At 38.0% G+C, this 12,512-nt stretch overlaps 1 pseudogene; it reads right to left on the bottom strand.

Moving 5' to 3' along the window:
• Positions 1-8,839: 8,839 nt before the first annotated feature.
• Positions 8,840-12,139, bottom strand: LOC103552043 (phosphomannomutase 2-like; annotated as a pseudogene).
• Positions 12,140-12,512: the final 373 nt, after the last annotated feature.

Raw genomic sequence — 12,512 nt, 5'->3', positions numbered from 1 at the left:
TGAGATTGGGAAGCTGACATGGGGAAACTCAGGAAGTGGAACAAGTTTATTAGTTGAGGGTGTAATTCAAGTGTCCTGTTCTAGACATGCTTACAATATATGTTTTTTACATTTAAATAAACCCATATTCCTTAGGAAAAATTATTAGATCTTCATTTCTGACCCAAGACTATCTCTCCAACCACATCTCTTGTTAATCCTAAGAAACATACATAAATCCCATTTTCCAAAATAAACCTGTTATTCCATTTCCCTTTGCCCAAACTACCTACATCTGCAAACTTTCCTTATCAAGTACTACAAATCCTATAAGCCCTAAGTATCCATCGGTTTCTTTCTATTGCTTTCCTTGACCCTTATCAGGCCAATTGCCTCTCCTGCACCAGTATCACTTCACTTTATTCATACTTTGTGGTAGAAGGTATCACACTGACATTCTCATCAACTCTACCATAAGTTCCTCAAGGGTGAGTCTTCCTAATTTATGTTAGGATTCCTGGAAACTAGCCCAATGCATAAATTCTCACTAAACTCAAATTTTCAAATTCACTCATGCTGAAAAACAGCTCACAAGCAGTATTTTCAGAACCACCCACATATATAAATAGCAGTAACTCTCTTTAGATGCATCTTCAAGTACAAAGGACAAAGGTACGGTTGGAAAATCAAAGATTTAATTTGAAAACGAATAACAAATATATGACTTTTTATCAAAGAAAACCTTTTTTTAAATGTATTTTTAGTTTTGTTGTAGAAAGATTTTGTTTTGAATTAGGAAGAAAAAAATACAATCTTCAAGTTTCTCAGTTCCTACTCCTTAGTTGGTAGTAAATATTGCAAGAGGAAGCATATTAATTCCATATTAAATTTGAACATTTGCAATTAAAGCAAAATGGTTTCCTCGCAAGTTGCCGATAGGGGTCAAGAATTTGGCAGTGACTCGGGACTAAGAGGCAACCACAGCAGTGAGTCCGGCTCAACTGTACGGCCCATTGCGGAGAAGGATGAATGCCAGCTGAATGCCTATGTGCTTTCTTTTTGCTTCTTTTAACAACTGTGGGGGGCTGCCAAAAATCTGTATGTTGCTGGCAGGCAAGCAAAGCCAATCCAAGCACCTGTGTTGCAAAACCCAGCAATTGGGTGATTGTCATTACTGATCCATCTGTGAGGCTGGTACTGGCCACATGTCAGTTGACTCACATAAGGTGGCTTGGAAGGGAAATTCCATTAGATAAGGAGGACTGCAAAATTAATATATCATTTGTTCTTCTTTGTGATAAAAAAAAATATAGCAAACTGATGGAAAGTGAGAGTTTTACAAATAATTTGAACAGATTAGCAATGACTGTTATACAACAATATGGAGACCTTTAATTCAACAAGAAAAATAAACAATATTATATAGTTTCAGGAACAAAGCTTTTACTGTCTTTAGTGACTCATTACACACAAATGGAGTACCACAGTCACTAGTCTGGGATAAAAGCAAAAGAACGATGTCTTATCAAAGAATCTAAAACATTAGGTGAGGTTCTTTAGCCTAAATTCTTAAATGACAAAGTCTCATTTACTGAGACTCAGAAATTTCAGGCTTTGTGGTGTCAGAACTTGTCTAAGCTAAAGATAAGACTGTATTACCAACCGAGGGGCTTAACAAAGATATCAATAATGTGAAAAATATGGGAAAATGTTGAAACTTTTGACTACAAATGTTTTTAGTACATTTTAGTCTGTCAATATACTAACAATGTTCAAATCAAAAGTAACCTACTAAGAGCAATTATCATAGTTCCTGAGTGTGTGACATGAACTGGGTGAGATGCTAAAAGCATTTTATTCTTTTATTTATTTATTTTTCTTCTTTTAAAGCTGTTAAGGTTTGAGATCTGGGGCTCAGAGAAGTAAGCTACATTAACCATTCAAGAAAATGACCTGTTTTATATTTGTTAAGATATGTTTTATTTCCATTATATTATTTTTGTGGCACCATTCAGTGGTGCCTATTAGGCAGTACTTGATAAACATCTCAGTCCCTAAGCTATTGAGATAGTACAATCCAATAGCATTGTATTATGAAGTACACATACAATACTGTACTAGCTGAGAAAATCAATAGAACATAAAATACCCATGGAATCGGTCAAGAGAAATCTGAAGGATAAAAACAAATATGTGTCATGATAAGGTTCCACTGGGAAATGATAAATTTGGATTTTAAGAAGCAGGGTTTCTGGCCAGATCTTTGAAATGATAAAGATAATACATGCCTCCCATATGTTTTCTTTAGTCTTTCTAACTTTTAAGAGAGCATTTATTAAAGCAAATTCTAAAAGAACATACAACAAAAATCTCTGAGTAGGGTGTACACAGATAATTTATATTTTCAGATTTTGTTTTCCCGTATTTCTAAAATGCGTAACTACTCATTGTGGAATTAAAAACTTGAAAGAAATATTCAAGATGACCCGTTGTAAGCAGTGAGCATGGTACACATTGAACTTAGAAACTCTAAAGATAAGTGAGCTTAAAATAATGTAAAGTACTATCTTGAAAGTAGGAGGAATAAAGATTCTCCTAGATTCTCAGGTGCACAGAAATATTAATTGAAAACGCACTCTTTATGTTAGGAGGTGCTGATTCATTAGGTATTTTTTTTCCCAACATTTCATTGAATAATTTTCAAACATACAGAAAAGTTGACAGGATTTTACAGTAAAAATTCATATATACACTATTATAGCACTACAATTAACATTTTACTATATTTTCTTTATCATATATCTATTCATCTGTATTCATCCACACAGCCCGCTAAGCATCAATTAATTTATCTTATTTTTTTAAACATTTCAGACAAAGTTACAGACATCTGTATATTCCCATAAACACTTCAGCATGCATATTATAACCAGAGGTCAATATTTGTTTCCAATGCTTTCTTGTTGCTGTTATTGAGGTAAAATTTATATACAATTAAGTGTATAAATCCTTAGTGACCTTGCAATGAATTCTGACAAATGCATCTAAATGTTAATTTTAAAAGCGCATGAATTCATATTAAGCTCATCTTCTTATTGTTATTTTCTCAGTTGCTGTCCAGGTTGGTTGACTGAGGGCTATAAATGAAAATCAAACATTCAGCATTAATGAATTGTATTTTATGAGTATTGTCTTTCTTTATTGGGTAATTCTGAGTTACAAGCAACAGAAACCAACTCAAGTGGATTTAAATCTTTTCTGCCTAAGCAGAAAATAAATTTATTGAAAATATATGAGCTTATAGGTTTCAATTGAAGAGCATAGACAAAAGCACCAGGAAGCTGGAAGAGCCAGGCTTTGAAACTGGTAGAAACATGGGCTAAGGTAATAAGTAGGATCCTCAGACCCAGTCAGGGAAGCCACAGTGTGACAGACACTGAATACTGCCACAGCACCACTGCCACCACTGACTGGGAGGAGGTCGAGCTGACACAACTACTGGGCTGCCATGGCCCAACACAAAACCGACTCATGGCAACTCTATGTCATGCCATATGCAGTCCCTGGTGAATGCCCCTGAGTGGCCCACCTCGGTCACATGTTCATGCCTGAGATATAAGGGAGACTTAGAATGTGAGAATCTAGTGTTTTTAACTTCTGTGATGTGTGCAGGAACTTAGCTTCCCAACCAGAAGGATAAAGAAAGAAATTCTCTAAATATAGTGAGGAAGTTCATATGATTGACATCAAAAACACTGCAAATATTACTAACATATATAATTTCATTTTTCTGCTCAGCAATCCTATAGTGTCACAACTAGAACAAGCAAAACATTCTTGTTTCACAAATGAGGGAGTGTTTTAGACAACTGATATTTTGTCAATTTGGCCTTATTACTATATTTTCTGGTTTGCCTAGTGAGTACTTGTCAGGTTAGAACAGTGAGACCTTTCTCTGGACGCAGTAGCAGGGCTGCAGGACTTGTTGTGGTTAGACTAGGAGTGATACTTGATTGACACCAACTGGGCCAAATAGTTCCTTAGCAAGGAATCTAGATATTTAATCTCTATTATGGCACCCCTCCACAATATAAGATTCTAAACTTGAAGTAAAAGCAGCCATTTCCAACTAAGAGAAGAGGTTGGTCAGCACCAAGACTGAGCAAGGAAAGAGCCCAAAGCGGTCATTGAAGAGAAAGCCCTGCTAGCCATCACGGTGGTGGTTCCAGTTCTTTTCCTGAGGTCTAGAGGCTTGGGGCCCTTGTGAACTGTGAATTACCCTTATCTTATATTCTGGTAATAAAATTCCCTTTTTGTTTAAGAAATTTCCATGATTTTATTTGCCAGTAAGAGCTATAATCACTATACTAATTATAGGTAGATGATCCTGATCCGAAACCTCCTGTCACTCACATTGCCAAGATATATCACAATTTATTAGGTGTGGACCTCAACATTTTCTGAGTTTAATCTTTCTGAGACAGGAACCAGCCTAACGAGACAAAGCCATCTGCAAGGCCCCTGGCATAGCAAGGTAAGGCCTCTAACCACTCTGGCAGGCTAGGAGAATCAGATAGAGGCCAGCAAGATCCACATTCCACAGCCTCTGGACTTTCCTGGGCTTACGCATGCGCCCTAGCATGCAGGAGTCCACTGAAGGTGACCCTAGTCCCATTAGGATAGTAAAAATCACACCCAGAGATGGAGAGCTGACCTGCTAATGATACATGTGTGGCATGCAGTAGCATGCTACATGACAACACAGACACAGGCACAACCCTGCCCCTACATACCATGACAAGGCCCTCCTCTCCAGTCTTGCCTAATAAAAGCCCCATGATCCCATTCCCAAAGGAGGGTCACCTTGCCCCTTTCCTGTCCACACCGGCTCCCTTGTGCCTCTCCTGTGCACAAGCTAATAAACTTTCACTTTTCTACTCCTGTTTGGTTTGTTGTCTCTCTTGATTTCCATCCTGGGGGACAATAAGAACTCAATGCCATTACCATTTCCTTGAATCAATGCTGAAGTTAGTCCCTCCTTAATAAATAATGCCATAGAATCATAAGTTTCTTTTAAAACAAGGAATGCCTGCTTGTGCTCTTAGAAATAGCTGAGAGACCAAAAAAGGATCAAGAAGTACAGAAGAACCATCTCATCTCTATTTAAATTATTATCCATTTTATCTTCTCCACCCTGTTTCTATAAAATATTAATAAGGCTGTAAGTCTAAGCTCTTATGTCATTGTAACTGTGTGTAGCTTTTGGACTCTACAAGAGATTGACTCCAAATATGGTATTTTCTTGCTACAAGTAATGTGCATGTGAGAGGCAATAACTCATCTCGGCAAGCTCTAATTCCATAATAATTTATTCCAAGGCCTTGGCAGCTAATGCTTCACTCACTATTAATAGAAAACTGTGCAAGTAGTGTAGGTGGGACTTTCAGTTTAGTGATGCTGTAGTTAATTTCTTTAATTTATAAAGTATTTATAAATCTCATCTTTGCAAAGCTGCTGAAACTGTGTAGGCAGAACCCAGTTCTCTCCCTATCTCACAGCCTTCCAAACTGTATCCACTCCTGGAGCCCACATAATCACATATACTTCTCTTACTAAATCTGCTGCATGACCCCATCTGTTACTTTGCATGTTGTGAAATAGCTGATTATTTGTATGGTTCATGGTTAGGACTTATTTTGTTATTCCAATTACTCTACCTAAGGCAGCTTTTGTTACACAGGGCTTGGGGGCTTGTTTTAATCCAGATTCCTGGGCTCGCTCTCAGCACTAGAGTAGCATTTTCCACTTTTACCTTTCTGATTTTCCTTATTTTATATCTGGTAATACCCTGTGCCCTGAAGCCTACTTTATCTGATCCTAGTAAAACCATATCAGCTTTATCATGCTCAATGTTTGCATGGTCCATCGTTTCTCATCCTTCTACCCTCCTATGTTATAATAAAACTTTATTTATGAACTCTGAAGTTTGAATTTCATATAATTTTTCACTTGTCACATAATATTTTCTTCTTTTGTTTTTTTCCAAGCATTTACAGCGCAAACACCATTCCTAGTTTGTGGGCCATACAAAAATAAGCTGTGGGCTGAATTTAGCCTATGGGGCATCATTTCCCAAGCCTCGCTCTCCAACACAAAATAAAGTTAATTCTATTTAAAATGTTAGAGTCCATATTTATAGTTCACTTTTATTTGCTCAATTGATATTTATTGATTATCTAAATTGGGCAAGTCTGCAAAATTGCAAAGTAAATAAATAACTCAGGCGAGACTTTATAATTCCAACAGGGGAAAGAATACATACAAATATGTAGAAAATCCAATATTAAATGTCGTAAGTGACAAGAGGGCATTATGTAGAACATTGGGCAGTGCTTTGAGGTTTTGTTGGGAGAGAATTTAATTGGAATAAAATGCACAGATTTAGGTGTATAGCCCAAGGAGTTTGACAATGTGGATTCCTGTGAAACCACCATCCCAATCAAGAAAAAAAAATATTTTCATCACCCTGAGAAAATACCATTTGTCCCTTTACAGTCAAACCTCCACCAAGAGCAATCATTATTGAGATTTCCTTCAGATTAGATACTTTATGTTCTAGAAATGTATGTAAATAAAATCCCAGTGTGTCCAACGATAACGATGGATTTCTCTAGTTCTCTCTTTAGTTCTGACAGTAATTACTTCATGTTTTGTTAAACTGTTATTAGGTATATGCAAGTTTAATATTTTTAGATCCTCTTGTTAAATTAACTCCTCTCTCATTATGAATATTCCTTATATCTGGTAATGCCCCATGTCCTGCAGTCTACTTTATCTGTTGTTAGTATAGTCATATCAGCTGTATTATGCTCTGTGTTATATAGTATATCTTCTCTGATATTTTTACTTTCAACTTTTCTGTGTTTAAAATTCATCTCTTATAAACTGCATATAGATGAGTCTTGCTTATTTCTTCAATTTTGCAATTTTTGACTCAATTGGAGCATTAAGTCCACTTATATTCAACGTAATTATTGATATGTTCGGGTTTAATTATACCTTCTTGCTATTTGTCTTCCATTTTTCATCATCTGTCCTTTGTCCCATTGTTCCTCCTTCACTGCCTTCTTTTATTTATTTTATTTTATTTTTTGGGGAAACAATAAAATGACTTTAATTTGCTACTATTCATTTTGAAAGGCCATTGTGGTATCATTGGCAAAATTCTACAAGGAAACATGGCCCTGGATGACTGCACTTGAGCATCACTGAGAAGCTTCAATCCTGCGTGTGGTAAAGGGCATGGGTGAGAGGGCTGGACTTCACAGGCCAGCATTTCTTCTTGCTTCCATCCAATCCAATCCTGAGCTAAGACAAGCCCGAGTGGCCCGAAGGTTTGGAGGAAACCAAGTTTATCTGTGATGAAAGCACCTGGCTGGGGGCTGGGAGGTAGGGATGCAGAGCACAGGGCTCCCCCTGGCAAGGATTCAGGTAGGAGAGTTCCCAGAGAGGCCACACTGTGGACTGAAGCCACTATGGAAGGTTTGGAGGTCCCAACGTTTCCAGCTAACTGAAAGGTGGCACGTGAGCTGTTTTCTTGGAAAGCTCTCTTCCACTATATTCTGGATGAGGCCCTTGAGCTCCTTTCTATTTTCATGAAGAACTTGCAGAATGTGGAAGGGAAGAGTGAGGGACACAGGTCCAACTACAACTATTTCGACTCCTTACCCTGAAGTCTGGGTGAGGGCCTGGGTGGACACACTTGATTAAAAGATCTGCAGAGAAATAAAGCACATTTCCTATTCCTATTAATTATCCAGGTTCTTACCTGATCCCTGAAAAACTAGAGGTCAATAATGCCTTTGAGAAGACCAGTCATGTCCAATAAAGAAAAGGTTCTTTTGGTGAAAGTGACATCCCAAGTTAGTTTCTCCAAACGTGGGGACAGAACTGGCATCCGAGGAAAGCACTGTTGTGCCAGTGCCAAAGATCAACCACAGGTTGTTGGTTCTAGTTCCTCCCATCTCCCTGGGTACTAAGAATCAGCCAGGATATTTAAAGTGTAGTGAACATAGAGCTAACCTGTATCCTAGGCCAGCTGAGGTACAAACCACCTGGGGTCACTTGTCCCTTGGCCAGCCACCTGTCTGCACTCCATGCCCAGGTCTGTGCTTCACAAACAACAAGTGGGATTGGAGAACAAGGTGTCCCCAGTCGTTTAGCTTAATACTGCTCAAATGATCAGAGTCCCCTTGGTTTCAAAGTCCCTATCAACCTGACACTCAGGAGGGAGCTTCCTCCCAGGAAGTGCTTTTAAACTTCCGTCCTGGCATTGGATCTTTGTAAATGTCCTGTCTTTTCTTTCTCATCACCAAATCTCCCTTTTGGTATTGATGCGGGGGATCCAAACATTAATGCCTGTTAACATTTTTCACAAGACCCACGAAGAGGGAAGGTTCAAGCACATTTGTTCTTTATTGTTCTAAAATCATGAGCAACTTTAAAAAAATTCTTACTGTGATTTCACATATCAGGGGCATGTTAGACTTGGGGGTGGGAGATAAAATCATTTGTTGGAGTTATTCCTTTGAGCCATTCTTGACCAGTCTCTTCTTCCCTTTTCTGGCTCCTCTGGCATTGGAGGTAGAAGGCATTGTGTGTCAGGAAGGTGAAAGGGTGACTTCCCTGCTGAGTGAAGACACGGTGTCCAGACCATATGTGATGACTGAATAGTATGGAGAGCCTGGCCTGGGCTGGGGATGGGTGAACATGTCAGGGGAGATCCCAGGTCTGGCAACCCAATGACTCTTTCAGGCTTGTGAGCTGGGACTCCTTCCCCTTCCCAGGGGAAAATGGACTGCTAGGACAAGACCTCTTCACAGATCTTGTGTGTGTTCTCTGTCTCCATCACAGTGTAGTCCACTGTTCTTGGGTCTGTGAAGATCTCATGGTCATTCCCACCTGCCATACTTTTGTCTCCAAAGGAAAAATGGTCTTATAACTGTCATCTTCCACAGGTCCAGGAAATACCTCTTCTCCTATCCATCAGGAAAGACTTTAAAGCTATCTGGCCTCCTAAGGGAAAAATGAGGCCTTTTCCTGAAAACTTTCCACAGATCTGGTACAAATTTTTGTCTTATATATCCTTTGTATTGAGTTCATTTTGGCTGCAGCTTCTTCCAATAGAGGCTGCATTTAACATACCATTTTGAAATTCAATGAAAGGACCCCTCTTCTTTGGGAGCTTAATTTTCCCAATGTAACTCAGATAGTAGTTGATTAAATCTTAGATTAGAGCCTCACTCTGGTGACCTTGAATAGTCTGTTTACGCAAGAGTTTCCCATCTTTATATACTTCCAAGCCATTTTCTGGAAACACAATCATTTTTTTTTTTTTTTTTTTTTTGAGGAAGATTAGCCCTGAGCTAACTACCGCCAATCCTCCTCTTTTTGCTGAGGAAGCCTGGCCCTGAGCTAACATCCGTGCCCATCTTCCTCTACTTTATATGTGGGACGCCTACCACAGCATGGTGTGCCAAGCGATGCCATGTCCTCATCCGGGATCCGAACCAGCGGACCCTGGGCCTCCAAGAAGTAGAACATGAGAACTTAACCACTGTGCACCAGGCTTGCCCCACACTTAATCATTTTTAAACCACAGCATTTCCCAGTTGCTCCCGCACTTTCTCAAAGTCCAACTCACCTACCACACTGACTCTGATCTTCTGCCTCAATTTTTGTAGACAGCCATCCATTTTTTTGGTAATTTTCTGCTTCAGGGCCATCAGGTCCAGTCCACAGGGAAGAGGCAGAGCGCCAGGCCAGGAGCCCTCAAGTCCCCAGTTTCAGTCCCCTCCTATCCCCTTCTTTTAAAGTAATTGACTGTTTTTAGTATTCCATTTTATCTCCTATATGGAATTTTGTTATTAACTCTTTCAGTTAGTTTTATAGTGGTTATTTCAGGGATTATAATATTCTTCCTTAACTTTTCCTCTACTTTGAATTAATATACTACTTCAAATATAATACAAGAATTATTTTCAGTCTCATTTTCTTCAGCCTAATTCACTTCTTGTAGTGGCTTTTGCAATGCTGCTCAGTTGGCAACTCATTCTCTTGAATTTTGTTTATCTGGAAGTTTATTTATTTTACCTTATTTTTTGAGCAATACTTTCACTGTATATAAAATTCTATGTAAATGTGTGTATGTTTTTAAACATTTTTAAGGTGTCATTTCATTGCCTTCTGCCCTGCACTACTTCTGTCCTACTTTACTGATGAATTAGCTGTTGTTTATTGTTTCTCCACTATATGCTTTGTTCTGTCTTTATTTACTGGTTTCTTTCAAGTTGTTCTCTTTATCTCTTATTTCTAGAAGTTTGACTATGTTGTGACCTGGTGTGGTTTTCTTGGTATTTATCCAGTTTGGGATTTCCTTTCTACTTGGCTATGTGGGTTGACATTTTAAAAAGCTACTGAAATTTTTAGGCAGTGTTAACATGATTTTTTCCACTTTCTCTCCTCCTTCTGGAACACTAGTTACATGTATTTTTAGACTGCTTGTTGTGATCCCCTAGTTACTGTGGCTGTTTATTTCTTTCAATTTTTTCTATCTGTGCTGCAGATTACATTAGTTTGCATTTTATAGTCTTTAAGAACAATGATAAGTCCACCCAATAATTTTATTTCAAATATTGTACATTTTTAGTTTTAAGACTTATTTTTTGGTACTTTGTAAACAAATTACTTATGTCTCCTGAAATTCCCTATCTCTTCACCATTGTAGTTATCTTTTGCTGTAAACCATTTAACATATTTATAATACTTATTTTGAAGTCCTTTTCAGCTACTTTCAACAAATGTGCCATCTGAGTATCTTATTCTTTTCACTGGTATTTTTCCTTTGATTATGGAAACCCCTTTCTTTTGCTTCCTCACATATCTAGTAAGTTTTATTTACTTACTACAATGAAATATTGTAGGTGATATATTGTATGGAATCTTGATTTCGTTATCTTCATCAGAAGAATGTTAAATTTTCCACCTGGCAGTTAAATTATTGGTGGATCTTCTCTCTCCTGTGAAGACTTTTGTTTTAGGCTTTGTTAGGGTGAATTTATGTTTATTCTATCATTCCTACAATATAGCTGTGTATTTTGGGAAAGATCATTCTTCCTAAGGCATTGGCCCATCTGTGTTTCACTCACATTCATGAAGTGTTTGCCAAATGTTTTCTATATGACCTGTTTAGGCAACTACAAAATTTTGACATATCTTCATCCATTTTTTGGCATTTTTACTCTCTAGTGTAAAAAGAATTTCTAGGCTCATCTTTTCCTTTCTCTTTCTCATAAATGAAATCAGGAGTTCTGGTTCATTTTGGTGGTTAATGGTATTTGAAAGCAAAGATCTGGCAGCTAGGTATCCTTATGTCTATGATATATAGATATATGGATGCTTTCAGTGAAAGAGATGGGAGAATTATTTTTTTTTAAATGATTTTGAGGGTATTTCCACTTCTGCCCATAAAGCACTGCTATGATAATGGTCCTGCTACTATAAACAACTAGAAAAACAAACATGTCTATACACACACATAACACCAGGTTTCAGACAGCAGACAACAGCCAAACAGGACTGTGATCCTTGAGAGAAAGGAAAAAAAATAATCCAGCCTTATGATTGACATAGTTTACTACCTGAAGGCAGCTCCCTGGCTGTGGTGCAGGGAAAGAGAAACCAAACAAAGCAAACAAGAAGTCTCAATGAGTTGCTGAGCCAGAAGTCCAAGTTAAAGGAGGTAGAGTGGCTCAAAAGTCTTGGAAAGAATGAGACGAATCAACAGCACAGAGGGAGAGCTTCAGAGAACCGCACAGAGGTCTCTTTGAATATTTACTTCTTCCTGGTTTGTACCTGATGGGGGTGACATTCCATGAGGTGGTTAGGATAATAACAGTAGAAACAAATCCTAGAGCTTAAAAACTACCAAAAGCAGAAATACACGTAAATTTATGGAACATCAAGGATAGTCCACATATGGGTATCACTTTAGAAGTTGGGCCAAATCAGCCATAGACTAAAGACTTTTCTGAAGACAGCCTCACAATGCTTAACAGCAGTCCCAGAAAAATCAAATTGGCTGAAAGTAACTTACCTCCATGCCAGAGAAAAGTCCAAACCTCTTTAAAGAAATAAAACAAAATCCATCACCTAACAATGCAAAATTCCTAACATCTAGGATCCAATACAAAATTACTCAGTATGCAAAGAAGCAGGAAAAAAATAGGCTATAACCAATAGAAAAATGAATCAAACGAAAGAGATGCTAAAGTGAAGTGACGTGCTTGAAGATGCAGTAATAGAATGGAGCACAAAGGGAATAGCCCTGGAGGGGGAAGAAAAAACATTTGAAGAAATAATGGCCAAAGAATATCCTAATTTGATGCAAACTGTGAACCCACAGATAGAAGAAGCTCAGCAAACCCAATCAGAGCACATATAAAGACAAGCACATCCATGTACATCATAGGCAT

The sequence above is a fragment of the Equus przewalskii genome, chromosome 18, assembly GCF_037783145.1.
Source record: "Equus przewalskii isolate Varuska chromosome 18, EquPr2, whole genome shotgun sequence".
Lineage (NCBI taxonomy): Eukaryota > Metazoa > Chordata > Mammalia > Perissodactyla > Equidae > Equus > Equus przewalskii.
This window is presented reverse-complemented; position numbering and strand designations above follow the sequence as displayed.